Source organism: Hesperophylax consimilis, chromosome 27 (assembly GCF_061612785.1).
Source record: "Hesperophylax consimilis isolate HC1 chromosome 27, BYU_Hcon_1.0, whole genome shotgun sequence".
Taxonomy (NCBI): Eukaryota; Metazoa; Arthropoda; class Insecta; order Trichoptera; family Limnephilidae; genus Hesperophylax; species Hesperophylax consimilis.
Genome location: NC_142862.1, coordinates 8979820 through 8999644, shown reverse-complemented (window position 1 = coordinate 8999644; position 19825 = coordinate 8979820). Strand labels below are relative to the sequence as shown.

Genomic DNA, 19825 nt, shown 5'->3' with positions numbered 1-19825 from the left:
AAACGTTCAAATTTACCATTCGAATGAATACCGTTTTTACACAAGTTCTGATGTTTGTGACAACAGGTATTTCTGTCAGTTTTCTGTAAATTTACTCGGAACGGTTAAGGGTTTTGGTAATATATTTTTTTAAATTAAAAGTCCGTTTATAGAAATAATATAAATAGATATTATTTCTATATTATGTCTCTATGTGGCCTCACCACAGTTTTCAGAAGGCGAAACAACTGTCACGCGTAATAATTGTTTCAGAGCAGAATGTTTTAAAACTGTATTTTTTTTATTGAAAATAATAATATTGAATATACAAAAGAAAAATTGAAAATTAAAATGGGGTTCTAGAAAGTAAACTTGATAACAATCAAGAACGTTGGTAACCTTTAAAAACAATTATTGTAATTTAGATGTGTTGAAGATTGGATCGATCAAAAATGTATCTGATATGATTTAATATTTATAAGTTCCAATTTTGAAAATTAAAAATGCATCAAACTTTAATAAATTTACGCATCGCGCAAGAATATTTCACATCACGCACGCATGCACCGACAACCGAAATTAGTATGTTTAAGGCGACATAAGACTCTAATAACGGGGTTTGCTCGACGCTCACATTTTAATTATTTCTGATAAACGTATTACTAAAATCTCAAATGTTTCTAGAGGGTTCCCCGCGAATGTAAGTTATTTATATTTAAGATTAATAAAAAAGGACATTATAGTAAAATTATTTTAGTTATAATGTTTTATATTATTATGTAAAACGGTTTGAAAACTTTATAAAACGTTTTTAAACTATAAAATTAGCGCTAAGCACCAGATTTTATTTTTCTAGACGATGAATTAGTAACTTCCCGAGTGATCCCTCTAGAAACATTTGAGATTTCCCACGGAAATAACGATTTTCTTGGCCTGGTAGGGCAAAGTCGTCCGTAGATCCGTCCATTACGCCGGGCCGCGTCGCATATTTTTGTGCACGACTGCTTCACTTATGTCGTTAAGATTCTGGATTTATTTTAGGGTATTGTATCGTCTTAATGTAATTTTTAATGTAGATCATTGTAATTATTTTTAGACGAAGTTGGAACAGTTGCCGTAATATAAAATACATGGCGATAGCAGGTACAGTGGTATAGTATGTATAGCATATACACATCCAAGGTATAATGCACACTGTACCGAGTAAGTCGGCCTAACCCAACAGAAGAACGGAACGGAACGGAACAGAACGGAACAGAACAGAGAAACGCCGGCGGAGAACGGACAGGATAGTCTTTTTTCCATCTCTCCCGCACCCGCTGGTCGCTGCCGCTCTCGTAAACTCGTTTTGTTGTTTTTCCTTCTCGGAGCCGGTTTCTGTTGCCGTTCTATGTGCTCTGTTCACTGTTCACTCTATCTAACCTAACGATAATAAAACTGGAAGGTTGCAGAACAAAAGTAACGAAGTAATTTGGTAGACCAGTTCAGACCAGTAGGAACCATAATATCGATTATTCCGATTTGAAGTAGGAACCACGATCATACGAACTCTGATGGGTTAAAAAGGTAGTATCCAACGATTCCACGATGAAATGCCAAATGGTAGAGTTAATGCAGGATTGATTATTTCATTTTCCATATTCTTAACCTAAGAATGTGTCTTGTTTGAAAAACTAGTTACGAATTTTGAGATTTAAGTTACAAATCGTAAAAAAACTAAATTAATTTAAAAAAAAATCAGGATCAACCCTTTCTTTAAACTTCTTTTGATGATTATACCCATCAATGTAATTTAACATTAAAGAAGAAGGTAATATCAATAAATCTATCGAAATATGAAATAGAACAAGACACAGAAAAATCCTGGGTTCGACTCCTTGTTGTGACCGTTATTATTTTATTTTTTTGTGTCTTGTTCTATTTCATGTTTCGATTAGATTTATTAGTATTATTTTCTTCTTTAATTATATTAAAATATATTCAGTTTAGTATAGTATTTTGGCTTCAAAATCAAATTAAAAAATTGTATGAAAACGGCCGTGCAGCCGTTCCTCATAATATAGCCAGATAGTGTATATTAGCTATGCAAATATATTTAAAAAAATTATCATAAGCTACACATTCTCCTTATCTCTACTATCGCGTGGGATACATTACCCACTCTAACAAACTAGTGTGCGAATGAGAGGATAAGAAGGAGAGCGAAGATACGAACTGAAAGAACGTTGGTTCGAAACGGTTGAACCGCGTTATTTCAAATTGTCGGCCCAAGTTTCAAATAAATTATATACGTGTGCGCGCTCGAAATTCGAAACGGCGGCCGCGTGGCGACTGATTGGTTCGTGGCCACGTTATCACTTCAAACGTCAAATACACCGTTAGACATAGTGACAGAGGATAGAAGGTCACACAAACAAAAAATATTATCTTATTGTCCCATCTTAGACATGCTCCATTTCACCGTCCGTTCCATCTCCTCCCCCCACTCTTCACTAAACCCTAATCACGCCTCCACCCCACTTCAACACTTTTTTTTTTAAGAAGGAGAGAAAAAAAGTTATTAATAATATATTACTTAGTAATATATATTACTTAGTAATATATTATGAATAACCCATTGTTTTGCAGTGTTAATATAGCATATTTTGGCCTTAAGGAAAGGTTATTCCAAATCTCGTCGGCGTATATAAAAAAATACAGTGGTTAAAACAATGTACATAATATTGTTCAACTTATTAATTTTAAAAAATTCCTTATTCCCCGGATACCTCTGAAAACCTACTTATCTAGGTAGGTACAACATTTGTACAAGGTTGACGTTTGACACGTAAAAATGGGTCGTTTATACGAATCGATCTTGAGTTCAACAGCTCTGCTATACAACAATTTGCCGGCCTTTGCGTTTCCTCCCTCATACAACATAGGTCTCTACAAGACCCATTTTCACTCCTTCCTTTCCTCAAAAAGACCCTCCACACAGTATCCCAGTTATGTTAAACGTAAATAAATGTATTTAGTATTGAAGAGATAAGCCGATAGAAGAATGTTGATTGCTGGGCGTTGCAAAAACAACTGTTTTTCCTTACTACTGATTGACATTACTAACATAATAAATTGTTGACATGTAAATTGCTTCATATGTTGCGGCTTAAGAGTCAAAAGGTCTTCTGTAAATTGGGAACATCAGTTTTCTTTCAAATGTGTACAGATCACACTTCTAGGGAGAATCTGAACAGTGCTTTTTAATTAAGATGTTTTTTCATCGAACTACAATGATGGAGAATTTCGCTTGCCGAGGATTAAATCACATTTATACTTTTATTGTGACTCCATCAGAACGTTTGATTAATTTGATCTTACAAACCCAATGTGAGACAATACCCTAAAATAAAACCAGAATCTTAACGACATAAATGTATCAGCCATGCATAAAAATATGTAACCCGCTGCCTTGGTGAATTGGACAGACCTGCGGTTGAATTCGCCCTATCAAATCAATAAAATAAAGTGGGAATCTTAACGACATAAGTGATGAAGTCGTGTAAAAACAATATTCGGCGCACGGCCCGGCGCAATAGACGAACCGACGATCGACTTTGCCCTGGCAGACCTAGAAAATCGATCTTTCCGTGGGGTTTTTTTTCTGATGATCGTTTTAATAAAATCTCAAATGCTTCTAAAGAGATCCCTCGGGAAGTTACTAATTCACCGTCTAGAAAAATTAAATCTGGTGCTTACTGCTAATTTTATGGTGGAACATTTTTAGATCAAATATTTTAATGGAAAGGTCCTGTTTTCAACAATCTTAAATATAAATAACTTACATCCGTAGGGATCCATCTAGAAAATTTTGAGAATTTAGTAATACGTTCATCAAAAATAATTCAAATGGATGCGTCAAGCAAACCCCCGTTATTAAAGTCTAATGTCGTTTTGAAACCACAAAGTTTCTAACTAACCAGATCTAGTCAAACAAAGCTACTCTCTCAACAAGGCTGTAGCAGACACAAAAGACGGTCAGTAACGTAGTCTAAAAAGTCATATTTTAAGTTGAGTGGGTGATTGAAGCGGTGATGTTCCAAACCGGTTTTGGGCCGGGTGCACCGGCACCGGAGTAGAGCGGGTAAGAGACCGCAGCGAGAAAGGGACGCATGCCGTCTGTAGTTCGGAGGGTAGGTACTTGTAGGTAGATACCACCTGTGCACCGCGGGTCTGACTGAAAATGGGCGAGTATAGGTAAGAAGTTATCTCTTATACTTTGTATATAGATATTAGTATCCGTTATAATTTTAATTGATCGTTCGAACTTTGCCACAAAATTACACGTTTATAAATTTAAAAGGAGAAAGGACTTTTTTTAAATTATCTGCCTGAATTTGTATTCATAATTAACAAGGTTTTCACCAATCGAAGCATAGAAAAAGGTGAATCCGTGAATTCAAAATCAAACTAAATTCGAAATAATTCAAACAAATCTAAGGGGAGGTAGGTACCAAATGGAAATTTCTAAAAGAAATTTCATTTTTATATCAATGACGGTGACAGTACTAAAAAGTTTTTAATACAATTAAATCGAAGGTTCTCCACTTGGCACAAACGATAAAAAATATAACAAAAATATGATGAAGGGTGACATAGGCATATTTTTTTAGAATAATACTGATTTGAAGCTCCACAGCTCATCGTTTTATTTTATATACTTAGATAGTAAGAAAGTACAAGAATTTTTTTTTTAATTTCCATACAAAATTTAATTTTGATTTCTGGCCATAATACCCAATCTAATTGAATAATTTATTTTTTTTTAATACAAAATAGTATTAATTTTCTACTTCGGAAATTAGCTATTTTATTTATATGTGCTCGAAGTTATCATATTATGCTTGTTTTCATTACAAAATATATGGAAATTTTATATGATTGAAATCCCAATCAAACATCGACGAAAGAAGGTAAGCCATTCTTAGAGAAAACTTACGAAGTACGTGGTAAGTTTTTTTTTTTAATGTCAAATAATTCACAGTTAATGCCTACCTAATAATGTTTCACGAGCAGAAACTACCTACGTAAAAGCAAAAATGTCCGTATCCAAATCAACAAATTATTAATATGAATGGAAACATCAATGAGATCAGCAACCAAGAATAGTGTATTGTATCTAAGTAATAACGCACACTTTCGTCATAGGAAGTAAAGCAATGTAAGTATTATAAATTATGCATAATATTATGGACCGTATTATTTAAATTTGCAGAAATGCAAGTCAAGCGATACATAACTGTTACAAATTATAAAAGACAGGTGTTCTTGCACCTGTACATGCGAACAAAATACACAGATATATTTAACATAACTTGGTAAACTCAATATAATAAATGTTTGTTGTTCACATACTAACGAATTTCATATTTTAAAGAAAGATAAACATTCCCAGTTTACGAATAATCTGACAATATTTAAATCACTTCTATAGTACAATGGGCCTATGGCCTAAGTGCTCGCGGGGAACGTAAGCAAACCGCCTCCGACTATAAATCACTTCTACTGCATCAAAACGTTGTTTGTACTTTTAAGTAAAACAAAAATTATTTAATTACTAGCTGTACTCCGTGTGTCTGTGCAGACAGAGAAACAATAACTAGTGTTGCTTTTACGTCTAACAGATGGAAAAACCTAAGTGATATTTATATAATATAGGTATATAAAAACATACGCGCGTATTCGAATGCAAAATTGTGTCAAATTTTGAAAGCAATCAGTGAAGAACTTTTGGAGATGTAAGATTTTGAACAAACGAACATTTACATCTTCATTTGTTCAGAAGAATATGTGTTATTTCACAATTGATTACCTTAAAATTATATAGAGTTTATTTGCGGCACATTGCGGAGGGGTAGGTGTTCATTATTTATCACCCTGGTGAAACTGAAATACCACTATTGAAAATCAAAACGACCAGATCTGAAAAACCAGGTAGTTCGTAACCTTGCTCTTTTCCATGTTCTACTCTTTCCCATTACTTCCCCTTTCCTGCTGCCAACTGTCATGAGCCTGTGGGACTATGACTTCCCCAATTGGGGAATGGTATAATGGAACTCTATAAAAACAAACAATAAATACACATTATACGGCCTTTAAAAGTTTTGCTTATTTTAATCAACGTGGAATTACGTAGTTTCTACTTCCTTATACAGGGTGTTAAGAGTTAGTTGGGCTATCTATTGGGCCAGCTAGTCACGAATTTAAAGAACTTTTTTTTTGTTTGACTGAGGATTGAACCTTCCTCCACAGGTATTGGAGTAAATCGCACTAAAAACGCGCCAAATCCCGATTGGATAGGACCGATATTTATTTCAGATAGTATCTGCTTTAATGTCATCCAATTTCGAGAAATGCGTAAATGTTGGCGTGTGTATGCATGATTGCCACCAAAAGTTGATAGAATGTATCGTCATTGACAACGAGTCTATTTGCTCGATTGGATTTCGGGAAGTGGATTAACCTTTACTTCCAAGATTTGCATACATTAAACAATTCACGAAAACAAAATAGTATTTAAAACCAAAATTTCAATGGGAAAAAATACATTGTCAACATTTTTAAACCAAATAATGTCATGAATCACTGGTTAAAAAGGGTGATTCTCCTAACATCCTGTATATTATTACCACAGCCTACTCTTGGCGTAATTTCAAGTACACATAGCACCCAGAATAGATTAAAATATAAGTGAACGTACCTATTGTTTATATACGTACAACGTATAACGCATTCAAGTATACAATTCAAGTTATTATATTATTAGTAAAGCATAACATGATGGGAAAGTTTACAAAATTTACAGAATTATTCTGGGCAGGTATTAATTTTTACTGATGTTTTTTGAATTCAAGTAATCAAAAATATGTTTTTAGTTCTACACAGCCTCTAGCTTGTAGGATGAAGATTCCAATTACGATCGGCGATCACCGATAGGATATGACACCAGAAGAAAAAAATGTTTACACTGTGGCAGGTTGTAAATTGAATTTCACGAAAAGTTTAAGTAAAGGGAATACGGATGATATTATTTACACCAAAAAACATTTTGACGAAATAGAAGTCAGAGATAATAGAAGCAAAAACAAATCAAAAAAACGATAATTCAATGTTAAGCTGGACACACACGGCGGAGTCATTTGGCTAATTTTGGCACTGAGCCAAATGGCTGAATCCATTTGGATGCGGTCCAGGTGGTAATACAGGAGTAGTTCGGTCCGATTGAGCCGAGCCACGCCGAACACGGCCAGTTTGATCTGTCACCATCGAGTTAACTACTCGAACTCGTAAACTACAATCTTATATGGGTATATAAAATAAGTTTATTTTCATTCGTATAAAGGAGTGTGTTTGTGGCGGGCGAGCGGGCGGCGTGGATTTGATTTGTATACAAATGTACAGTTTTATTCATTTAAATTTTGCACACTTGAACTTCAAAATATGATGAAGTCCTACAAACAAATTTAAAAAACACAGGGAATTCAGAGTATTCGATTAAACTTAATATTCGAAGAAGTTTTATGTGAAATCAAGTTGGAATAAATAATATAGGTTGGTACATAAAACATGAATATATTTTTCTATTACATCCAAAACAAAATCACGTCCGTTTTTCCTCCGTGGGACATACTATTTTACAGGTCTATTCGTTTGGTTAACGGTTATTGGCTCGGGGATCTCAACTACACGACGGAGCCGGTGAGCGAGAATTTACCATATACGACCGAGCCGAGCCACGGCTCGGTGGATTTTGGACTCCGAATTTGATGCAGAACCATCTGTTTGAAGCCCAGGAGTCGAGATGTCTTTAAACGTAAAATGGGGGCATTCATTATCTTTCAAATCGGTACAGATCAAACTTCTGGGGATTATCTTCAAAGTGTTATCTTATAAAGTACGTACAAATATTATAACATAAATGTACCAGAAAGCTCCCTTTAATGATTCATGGAAGAGTTACTTGTAGAGGATGGACTCAAATTATAAACTCAAGATTCTCGTACGTCCAACTTTTGATGGTTTTTTTATTTATTGGGTTCACTGTGAAAAGGTAGAATGTGGTTTTAGGTACCCAAGAACGAGGGTTTAGGTTCCTATTGCGTAAGCCATTGTCCCCGCATATACCTGGGGGGAAATTTAAGGTTAGGGAGGGGTATGGATGTGTGTGTGTGTGTTTTACAGGTAGCATTGCATACAGATAGTATAAATACGTATACTGTATAGGTTTACACCTGTTAAATATATATCAACCCACAATTTTATTTGTGTGGTAGGAATTTTAGAGGTTGACAACCTTTGTTTCGATAATTTGATAAAGTTAGTGCATGGTTAGTATACTTTTGAATTTTACCTACCCATCAAACCGGAATACTCAAAAGTAATATTAAATCAATATTTGATATCAAATACCGTGATTTGTACACGTCTGACAAAGATCTTAACAAGGCTTAAATCACAATATCTGTCTATCAGGAGGATAAAAAAAAGTCATGAGCTCTGTCATCATGAAATTTTCTCAGAGTTTTAAATATATTATTCTAGTGTTAAAGAACTAGTTTGCAGTTCACAACGTAAATTGCCACGAAGAGTTATGGAGCTTTGAAATATCCATATATAAATATACATAAAGAGTGTCCAGGTGTGGGTCTGTTTTTCATGCAACAAAACAAGATGAACGATACGTACTGTCTATATGAGATGTCGAAAAAAACATCCCTATCCCCTTTCCCACTTCCCAAAGCAGAATAAAGCCAGAACTTCAGCCAGTATCCATATATAACATTAAAAAATGAGGATGACAAAATTCCTTAAAAAACTCTGGATTTATCAGATTTTAAATTGGTATATTAAGGTATTAAAATAAGAATTTAAACACAATTATTACAACGTATTAAACACAATTTTTAAAATATTTTTTTATGAAAAATAATTATAAATTAACACTGTTAAAACAGTATGCATATGAAAATACACCCTTAAACATTTTTTAAATCCCTATTACTCCAGAGTTTTCATGATTTTCCGAGTCATTGACAACCCTAACCACCCAATTTGTCGAAATTTTTTTGCTTTAACCATTAAACTTTTACGTTTGATTATCGATCACCCCCCGTCGAATATTATTTAGGATTGAATAGAAAGATTGACGACCCCTGGCAGGGCAAGGACCCTTTTCAAAGACTTCTTGTGGCAGAGATGGAGGGACGTTTCCTCGGTTTGGGTTACGTAACAGGTGATTAAAACAACATTTTGAAAAGGGGGAAGAAGATAAAACGCGTTGCAAACAATAATAATGGGCATTTTTAAATACGTAGCAATTAATAAATTATAACAGCTTGTAAGCGTTCCTTTAAAAAAATATATTTTAATTTTTTTGATACGCTTTATTTTTGTATACAATATCTCTAAACAGTAATAACTACCTATCAGCGTCTGTCTGTTTGTGCGCTTAGTTCTTCTAAGCTACGCAACGAATTTTGTTGGTGTGTTATATATATTATAATACATGGATATTTTATTTGTTAAAAGTAGAGAAAAGTCAGCAACGTACACGTCTGCTAGCAATAAATAAAAATATAAGACAAGACACCATGTTCTTAATATTCCATATTTTGCAAATTTTTAAAGTAAGAAAAATTTGAAAAGAAAAAGCGTGTAATCTCTGGCTTAGTCGGTACTAAGTTGTACCAACTCTCGGCTCTCAGTACCCTCTGACTACTGGCAGTTGGGATTATTGTGCAGTATTCACATTAAAAAGTATATATTTTCAAATGACATCTCAAGTTTCACAATCCGAAAACAAAAAAAATAACACAAAAAATGGGTGTGTCAAGCCTACGCAAGACAGAAGTGAAACTTCTAGTATTCTTCTCTCTCTCTCTTTTCATTTCATTCTCTCTTTTTTTCTGTCTATTGACATATTTATAAGTAGCATGTGATAAAAAAAATTAAAAGTTATAAAAAAAGAAAAAAAAAATTAGTTAAAGCGGGGATCGAACCTCGGTTCTTCACGACCACAGTCGTGCGCTCTGCCTGTAGACAGCGAAGATGAGTTAGGAGAGTGAGTTAAACTAGGTATATAATATTAGCTAGGCTCCTATAGCGAAATGATCCCGTTTTTTCGTCACGGTCATGAGTCGGTTTTACTCCGGTCCTCGAAATTGCATGACGCGCGTAAAGAAGTTTCACTTCAAAAAATTCCTGCAAAGTTATGGATGTAATTACGATCTTTTTCAAGCGCGTATGTAATGATTATTTTTATCAACGTCGCATACACCTTGCTAATGTTTTCAGTATTATTAGGGCTTTTTATACTAATTTTCATATATTTATTGGCAGGTAGAGTAGAAATTAATATTGTTTAGCGTTTGCCAACGACCATACCATGTTGAACACACCGGTTCTCGTCCGATCACCGAAGTTAAGCAACATTGGGCGCGGTCAGTACTTGGATGGGTGACCGCTTGGGAACACCGCGTGCCGTTGGCCCATTTTTTATGGTAATTTCATGTTTTTTTTTATTTTTTTATCGTTACTATCATTAATAATATCATAAAATTCTTTAACTTTTCAAGTATGCTACAGGCCTAAAATATTACTTAGTGGATTGATATTATGGTCAACCATTGAAAAAAAAAATTCCTGCAAAGTTATGGATGTAATTACGATCTTTTTCAAGCGCGTATGTAATGATTATTTTTATCAACGTCGCACACACCTTGCTAATGTTTTCAGTATTATTAGGGCTTTTTTATACTAATTTTCATATATTTATTGGCAGGTAGAATAGAAATTAATATTGTTTAGCGTTTGCCAACGACCATACCATGTTGAACACACCGGTTCTCGTCCGATCACCGAAGTTAAGCAACATTGGGCGCGGTCAGTACTTGGATGGGTGACCGCTTGGGAACACCGCGTGCCGTTGGCCCATTTTTTATGGTAATTTCATGTTTTTTTTATTTTTTTATCGTTACTATCATTAATAATATCATAAAATTCTTTAACTTTTCAAGTATGCTACAGGCCTAAAATATTACTTAGTGGATTGATATTATGGTCAACCATTGAAAAAAAAAATTCCTGCAAAGTTATGGATGTAATTACGATCTTTTTCAAGCGCGTATGTAATGATTATTTTTATCAACGTCGCACACACCTTGCTAATGTTTTCAGTATTATTAGGGCTTTTTTATACTAATTTTCATATATTTATTGGCAGGTAGAATAGAAATTAATATTGTTTAGCGTTTGCCAACGACCATACCATGTTGAACACACCGGTTCTCGTCCGATCACCGAAGTTAAGCAACATTGGGCGCGGTCAGTACTTGGATGGGTGACCGCTTGGGAACACCGCGTGCCGTTGGCCCATTTTTTATGGTAATTTTATGTTTTTTTTTATTTTTTTATCGTTACTATCATTAATAATATCATAAAATTCTTTAACTTTTCAAGTATGCTACAGGCCTAAAATATTACTTAGTGGATTGATTATTTTTTTATCGTTAACATCATAAACAATCTTATATCATTCTTTAACTTTTCAAGTATGCTACAGGCCTAAAATATTACTTAGTGGATTGATATTATGGTCAACCATTGAAAAAAAAAAAGGCGTTAAAAACAAAAAAATAATGTGCGATGGCCGAGAATCGAACTCGGATCAACTGCTTGGAAAGCAACTACGCTGACCATTACACCACCAACGCCAGTTGTCGAGATGAGCTAAGAAGCATTTATATTTTACTTCAAAACTTTGACTAGATCAAATGAACTTTAATCGGTCCCGCATTTTCGTTTCGGTCATGAGTTCGTTTTACTCCGGTCCTCGAAATTGCATGACGCGGGTAAAGAAGTTTCACTTCAAAAACAACGTTAGGAACCAAACCAAGTCATGTATAAATTAGCGATGATTTTCGCACACAGATGGACATTGAACCAGTGATTCTTACTCAAACGCAATCGCATTACCTTCGTATCAACGAACCCATCGCCAATTTAGGTCAATCTGCTCTTTACAAGGGCTAATCGAGCTTATTGAAAGCACTTCTTGGAAAAATACCGGTGGAATAGACGGTTTTTGTGTAAGATGATCTGAACTACCTGCATCAGTTACTGATACATCTGTAAATTGGATGCAGCGTGAATATGAAATTATAAACTTTAAAAATATATACAAAAATGTTTAAGTGGCTTTTTTTGTGAAGATGAAGTAACCCATGGAGGGAAAGAGAAGAATAAGTGAAAGGTACGTAAGTAGTTACTGCCTAGCTGTATTTTCTAATTAAATTAAAATACAAAAAGGTTTTGTGTCCAAAGACTATGGGCTCAATCCATCTTACAGTACAATGCATTACTGTAAATACATTTACAAACTTTCTCAAAAAACATATCATAGCCTGGATAAATAATCAAAATATTCACATTTTTCAAAAGATTATAATTCCAAACCAAACATAACCAAAATATAATAAATAAAATTAAATATTTATGCACGTTTTCAAGAATTATCCAACAATACATACACTCACATAGAATTTTCTTTATATAAACCACTTTAATCATTTGTAAAATATGTATTCAAGAATAGACATAAATAAATAAATAATAATGTGGAACACTTCCAGTCCATGTTTTTATTATTTTTAATGGGTCCCAGCTACCCGAAGCCAGTGATACTATGGCAAGAAAACGAAGAAGAGGAAGCTTAGGAAGAAGCTGACTATTTAGGTCACCAAACATGACTTTGCCAAATGTGCACTTTTAAGCAACATTTCGATTCTAAATGGTGGTCTTTCACAAAGGTGATACTGCCAGTGTTCATTCCAGAATGCGACAATACCCATTTTAAATAACTTAGACTGAGATTAATTTTTCCACCAATTTTAATTTTAACATTATTACAACAGAATATTTCTTTTCCAAGTGTAAAATCCCAAATAAATATATAACAGCCTGGTATTTTATAATCACCATGTCCTTCTAGGATTAAAAATTATTTATCTGTAATATGTTTTTAGAGTCGGTTCGTTTTACTTTTAAGTACCTCTGCATATTTTTTGTTGTTGTTTAAAATCTCCCAAATTTTATTGCTCTCAGCTTGAAAGACCGACTTTATTGCACTCTGAATGTAATAATTGCAAGGATGCCGCTAACTTATCATAAAATAAGAGTTAGCAAATTGCAATTGCCTTTTGCAAATATCACGTCCCTTTAAAATTATTGTTTTAGGCTAAGAAAATATGTACCCCACACGGCAACCAAGACGTGGGAGAAAAAGGCTTTATCAAGGTCAACTTTTATTATGTTTTTGTATTTTTATTTAAAAGGCAGATACCTCGAGTATCGAGAGATCAGTCAGTAAACGGAGTCATGTAGAGTCTGTCATCGAGAGGCAGTCTTGAAGAATGGTCTGGGAGAGTAGGCTGTCACAAGTGGTAGAGAGTATTATCACTACTCATTAAGGGAACTTAGACCCTTAATCTGAAAGTAGGCTGTGACAGTAGTCTATCAGAAGTGGTAAGTAGTGGAATTCCACTACTTATTAAGGCAATGCCATACGTAGTAATGCAAAATCATGTGTTTTTGGTTTGAAAATTTGGTCGCCTAGAAAGGTTTCAGATGCTTTAATTAAATACTGCTAGTATAATACATCTTGGCCTTTGAAAAATCGAGTGTTTTTTACATAAGTCATTTTATAAGCCCAGAAAAAAATAATTTATAAGGCCTATGAAAACTGCTCTTAAGTTCAAAATTTCCTACTTACGAACCCATTTTCGGTTATGTGAATAATGAAAATATTTAAATATTTGTGCCTGAACATCCACAAAATAAAATAAAAGGCACTTTTTGGCCATGTTTTTTTCTTGCCGAAAATAAAAACAGCTGGATGATGTTAAGCGGGAATTTAAGCCTTATTGCCATCTACGTAAGGAGTGTTATTGATGGCGTCTCGATTCAAAATATTACACGACGTATGGCATCGCCTTAAGGGAAATTAGACCCTTTATCTGGTACCTACCAGCAAACTTCAGCTGCGGCTGATAGTCATTAATGTTTGTGTTTGTATTTAAGAATAAAACTGTTGTGTTGAAAAGAAGAAGAAGAAATTGTTTTCCTGCCTATCATAGGGTGATCTCGCACCAATATAGTAGAAACAGCCAGTATCTACCACTCTGATAAAATGATATTATATGTTAGATAAGCCTTACGTGAAATTCTCTCTAAGCCAATTGTATTATGATCGCCGTTTAAAAATAAGAACAAAAAGCATTCCTAGTAAAAGTGTTAGATAACACATCTTCTATAGTTTTTTCTTCATTATGTATTCCGTTACAAAATGCTTTGAAAAATAAATAAAATTAAGTCAATTTTAATGGTTTTTCTTTTATTTCTCACCATGGTTCAACGGTTCTCACAAAACCGTAGGTCCAAGTTCGATTATGAGATCCGACTTTTATATTGTATCTAATATTGCAAGACGCCGACATTATTTTGCAACAGTGTTAATCAAACTGCTAATTTATTATTGTTACTAAACCGGTAAGTATTATAGGTATACCCACTCGATTTTTGGCAGATTATGGCAATTTACAAAAATGTTTTGATCGATCGCTTGACATAATGTGCCAAATTTATAAAAACGGGGTTGAGAATATTGCGCCCGAACATATATACTTTTCTCTGACTTTCTATAAATACAATGCATGCATGTATTATAATTCTCTAAATGACGGTGAAAACCCTATCAAAATCCGTTGCGTAGTTTAGAAGAACTAAGCACACAAACAGACAGAGGTATAGATATCGACCTTTGTTTTATACTATTTAGAGATCAAGAACTATCTAGGTTGGTATTATAGTATATAGCGATAGATATACAGCTAATGAGAACAAAATACTTATTTTTAATACAGTCTGGAGCCAGTGAGATGCATCCCCAATTAGGGTATGTTGTGAGGCCGGAGGTAGTGAGAAGGGAAAGGAGGTGGGGAAGAAGAAGGTGGAGAAGTACATGGCTATTCGGATCTAGTTACAAAACACGGCTAAAGCCATTTCAAGCAGCGTTTCAATTCTGAATGGTAGTCTTACACCAGGACGATACTGAGAGTATCTTCCACTCTGAAACGTGCCGCAAAAAACTATACATTATTTTATATGAAGGTGTTGTGAAAAATTTCTTGAGCACTTCGGGATTTGAACTCACAACTTCCTGATTGCTAGTTGAGAGCCTTAACCCTCGACCACCATATTATACTCGATGGTTACAAGGCAACTCAGGACAGTGGAAATTGAACACGGTCCTGAAAAGTAATGAAAAAAATCTCGGTAAAGTAGTTTTTTTTTATTTTCACTTTTAATGACTTTATATCACTTTTGAAGAGTGTGTTGAATTGCCATTATCCTGAGTTGCCAGGTTACCATAATCGATATCTTCGCGGAGGTACCTACGAAATGACTGTTAATAATTAAATGATAATGAATATTAGTGATCAATTGATGAAATTAAGGATGCTTTAGGTAAGTAAGCTATCAAAGAACAATTGGAAGGGCAACGCCCAAATATTAAACGCAAATGATTTATTTTGCGCGGGAATCGAACTATAAAATGTCTAACTTAGTGACCATAAGATAGAAACGTTTATGAATTTATTTTAACAAATTAAAATTCAACAGCTCAAAAGTTAGAAGGCGGGAAACTATGCAAAAAAGGCAATAATGTACCTAGTAAAATCTTCATTCTTTTGAAAATAATAGTAAAATTCAAAGCCAATTAGAGTTCATTAAAACAGATTGCACCAGAACTAACGCACATCACAGACTGACGAAAACAGTATTTTGATAATTAAACCCTCTCTGATTTTCATTGTTCTAAATTCTACATTTGAAATTCAGGCAGATTCAAAATAAAACAAAATGTATCATTATGTTTCTAGGACAACTTTTGCCGGTTGGCTAATTTTTAAGTTCAGCAAATATACAAAAACAGTCCAATTAAATTACTAATAATCTTTAATTAGGTATAAAAAAACTTATAAGTAAACAGGTACCTATCAATATCAGAGGATTACTGTTATTTTATCAGCATTCTTATATGAAAGATTTAAATTTTTTCATTGATACAACGCGAACGCAATAAATGTAGGATGAAATCATAAAAGTTTGTGAACTTATTTTCAATTTTGAACAAAACATCAATTTAGAAATTATGTTTTTTTGTTTAGTGTTGTAGGTACCTAAGCATAATGTAAACCATAAACCCGTCTAAAAGACAATTTTAAATCATGAATGGGTAGTGCTTTTTAATCATATATTAAAATTGTTACAATATTTAATAAAGAAAGAGTTATGTATTTTTGAGAAAAATGTCGCTATTTGAGGCACTGTGTTCGCCCTGACTACCACCGAGGTGACTCAATGCGAAGGTATGCAAGTATAATACAGAAAGAGATAAAAAATAATCAGCTTGGGTGCTATAAATACGTTTAAATGTATACAAATTAACATTATCTTATAAATTAATTATCTTTCATGAATAGATAACCTGAAAACTTCATAATATTATAACAATCTTCTTACAAATGGGCGTAGGACAAACATACGTCTTGTAAAATAGGTACCGCTAGTGTACAAAATTCTTATGGACAAAAGAATGCATGCACTCTAATAATATTCTTCAAGGTGTTCAACTTTTAACTTTAAAAATAACTTATTTTACTAAAATTATCATCAGCGGCTGCCTTCACAATACTAAAACGTGTACAATGCAAATCAAAAATGGCGCCGGCCAACGGTAAATAAACAAAAGAAGCACCTGTAATATTTCTCAAACTTTTTCCAAGCGTAAAAACTTGCGGTTGGCACGAATTAACTTCGAAACACGCGACACACCCAACAACGACCGACGAAAATCGTAAACTAAAATGTTCCATGTTCCAATGAACTTTCTACATCTCGTTCGGGCGATTCCGGAACACTTCGGAAAAATTCCGTGAGCTTTCGGGACACGACGCTGTCCGTTCGGTCGTTTCCGTCATCTTCAGCGCGCAACTGGGCAAATCAGTTCTAGTACACTAAGCAAAAAGCGTTATCAGTTATATAAATAAAAATTTTAAATGCTTCCTTCTCTTTATATCTTATACTAAGGTTTCAACGGTAAAATTTACATTCTTCTTAATTCGTGATGTTTGTCCTGAAGCGGATAAGTATATAATTTAGTAAATAGCAACTCATAAAAAGATACAGTATTTACAAAAACGTATTTATCGTGTTTTTGGTATCTTTTTATAACATTGCTTTAAAACTTTGTCTCATCTAGCTTTGGCGCGCTTTTTCTAAGAGTTTAAACGTATATGGAATAAAAAAGTATTGTCATTTGCACAATATTATTATATTGATGATGGAAATGAATGGATATTTTTAAGACGGTCTTTAATCTTATGAGATTCTCATAGCTCTGCGGGAATCTGCTTTCTATGTGGGTGTGTCTGATGTTTTCGTTGAAATTCGTGTACTCGTTCTTCTTGTTTTGTTCCTTATAAAAGCAGAAAAAGCCTCGACTTGTTGTTCTTTTGTGAGCAAGATTTGAATGAAGTAAAAATAATATATTTGTACCTGTGTTTTGCTCAGAAAGATTGAAGGAACTTACCTTTTTTCCTTTCGACAATGAAATGTCTTTTTAATTTATGTTATTTCCAGATATTGTAAGTATTTGTGAAAACCCTGAAACTTTAATAATAATGCATAAGGTGATGCATTAATGCATAATCAATTGTTTGTGAAATTACAAACCAAAGCGCAAACAAGGTGTTCTTAGTTTTTTTTATAGAGCTTACAGGGAAGGAACAAGGAAGTAGTCATAATAAACTAGAAATATTTACATACCAGCTGACGTGTACCCGACTTTTCTCGGGGCTATGAAAATTCGGTCATCTAAGCAAGGCTAAGGTTCAAGTCCCAGATGTGACAGTATCTTTTTCTGATTTTTCTGTTTCAAATTTTCATTTAAAAATTTCTAGGTTTTAGTAATAAGTTAATTAATAATAATAATATTTTTTATTTGTTTGTCATTGTCCTGTGGTTTTATACATAAATTTGCCACGGAGGTCATTGTGGTTGTATATCAGACTTGTTACATAATATAATTTATGTATGTCGTTCATTGTTTATATTGCTGATTACGATTTATTTTTATTGACATAATTAATCCTTTTTTGCATTCTCAAAATAAACAATACAGTAAAATTGTGTCAGCTTGCGGTTACTGTTACTTACCTTAATTAAGTACCTACTTGCTCATAATTAATTAATTAGGTAATTGATAGGTAGGTTCTACATGTGGGCATAGATCAGCATTGTTATAATCGAAGATGGCTCAAATTAATTGCTCATTAGTCATTAATATATGCCCCCTCCCACCGGATATGATAAGAAGTGAAGAAGTGTGAGTCCTCCCCCCCTCATGAAAGTCACACATAGTTATTTATCCCTTACCTCCGTCTCCCCTGGTGGTCTATTATACTGCGTTTACACTTGCGAGCCGATGCGTGAGCCGAACCACAAATCATAGGAAAGGAACGAACCAACCGCAAACGGCGCGAACCTTTGATTTTACCTTTCCTATAATTCGTGATTCGGATTGCGCTTTGGCTTGCAAGATGATAATCTTACGATTTCTAATTCAAATGACTGTTGTTTTAAATAAAAATATAAACTCACAATCTTTTGGGACGATGTGAAGAGGGCCTTTTTGAGGAAAATAACGAGTGAACCTCTAGGAGAATGAAACTCGCTGGCCATCAAGTTCAAGAATCAGTCGTAAAAGCGACCCGTTCTCATATGACAAATTTATGTCAACCGTGTTAAAATATTGTGCAGGGTGCACTGGTGACAATTCCGTTGCCAGTTCCTCCATTGAATTACCGGTAGATAGCATTATTTCTTATTAAAGTGTTGAAAAACATGTAAAAAAGCGAATGGCTCAAACATTTCACATCTGACGTCTGCTCCAAAGACTGCGATCCGTCTGGGTAGAGGTATCTATCAAACGGACCATATGTTTCCGCAGTCTAAAGTTTTATTCTCCAGACTACCGATGAGAGCACCAACGCTCCAGACCATAGATGGCTGCTAAATTCCAAAATCAACTACCAAACAACTATTAAAAAATCATTTTAAATCTTCTTTTACACGGTGTCCGGAAACTCGTAATAGAAGCGGGAAACTGGTGAATCTACATCATGTAGAGATAGGGTTGCCAGATGGTCCAGATAAAAAAAACGAACATTTTTTTATCAAAGGGTCCACCTTTTAAAAAATTTTTGGTACAATTTGTCAAAAATCAAAGGGTCCTTTCTTAATCATAAACCCCTTTGATTTTGACCAAAACAAAAGGATAAAATAACCTAAAATTTCTGAGGGTGAAGACAATGAAACACTTAAAGTAAACATTAAAACTTTTATTTATTATTACTATTGGTAAGCAAAAAATCACTTTTTAACATATTTGGTACTAGATGCTACTGCTTTAAATAATCGTTTATTGCCTGAAATTTTATCTTTAAATTCAGTGCAATTGACATTTAAATTGAAGAAATCACACAATTTTACGGTATTCACACCTAGTCAATTTCTTTCGTCAGTCCATACATTACCCTTTACACTAAAAACTCTTTCTACGAAGGCTTAGAGACGGGAACACTGCACACATATTGTACCATTTTCAACAGATTTGAACAAGTCTTGCTACCACCCGCCAGAATCGCTCAGGGCTTTTGCTCTGTAAATTATCTCGTGAGATATATAT

At 34.0% G+C, this 19825-nt stretch overlaps 1 protein-coding gene and 3 non-coding genes across 6 annotated transcripts in view; 3 read left to right on the top strand and 1 right to left on the bottom strand.

Moving 5' to 3' along the window:
* Positions 1 to 16932, bottom strand: part of LOC149410552 (fasciclin-3-like) — a 503655-nt gene extending 486723 nt beyond the window's left edge. For all 3 annotated transcript variants that reach the window (XM_089648200.1, XM_089648201.1, XM_089648202.1), the window contains exon 1: positions 16835 to 16932. The gene's annotated coding sequence lies outside the window, so the exon portion shown is untranslated. The remainder of the gene's footprint in view (positions 1 to 16834) is intronic.
* Positions 10388 to 10506, top strand: LOC149410555 (5S ribosomal RNA). Its single transcript, XR_016305011.1, has one exon. It is a non-coding gene; the product is annotated as a 5S ribosomal RNA (ribosomal RNA).
* Positions 10830 to 10948, top strand: LOC149410554 (5S ribosomal RNA). Its single transcript, XR_016305010.1, has one exon. It is a non-coding gene; the product is annotated as a 5S ribosomal RNA (ribosomal RNA).
* LOC149410553 (5S ribosomal RNA) lies at positions 11271 to 11389 on the top strand. Its single transcript, XR_016305009.1, has one exon. It is a non-coding gene; the product is annotated as a 5S ribosomal RNA (ribosomal RNA).
* Positions 16933 to 19825: the final 2893 nt, after the last annotated feature.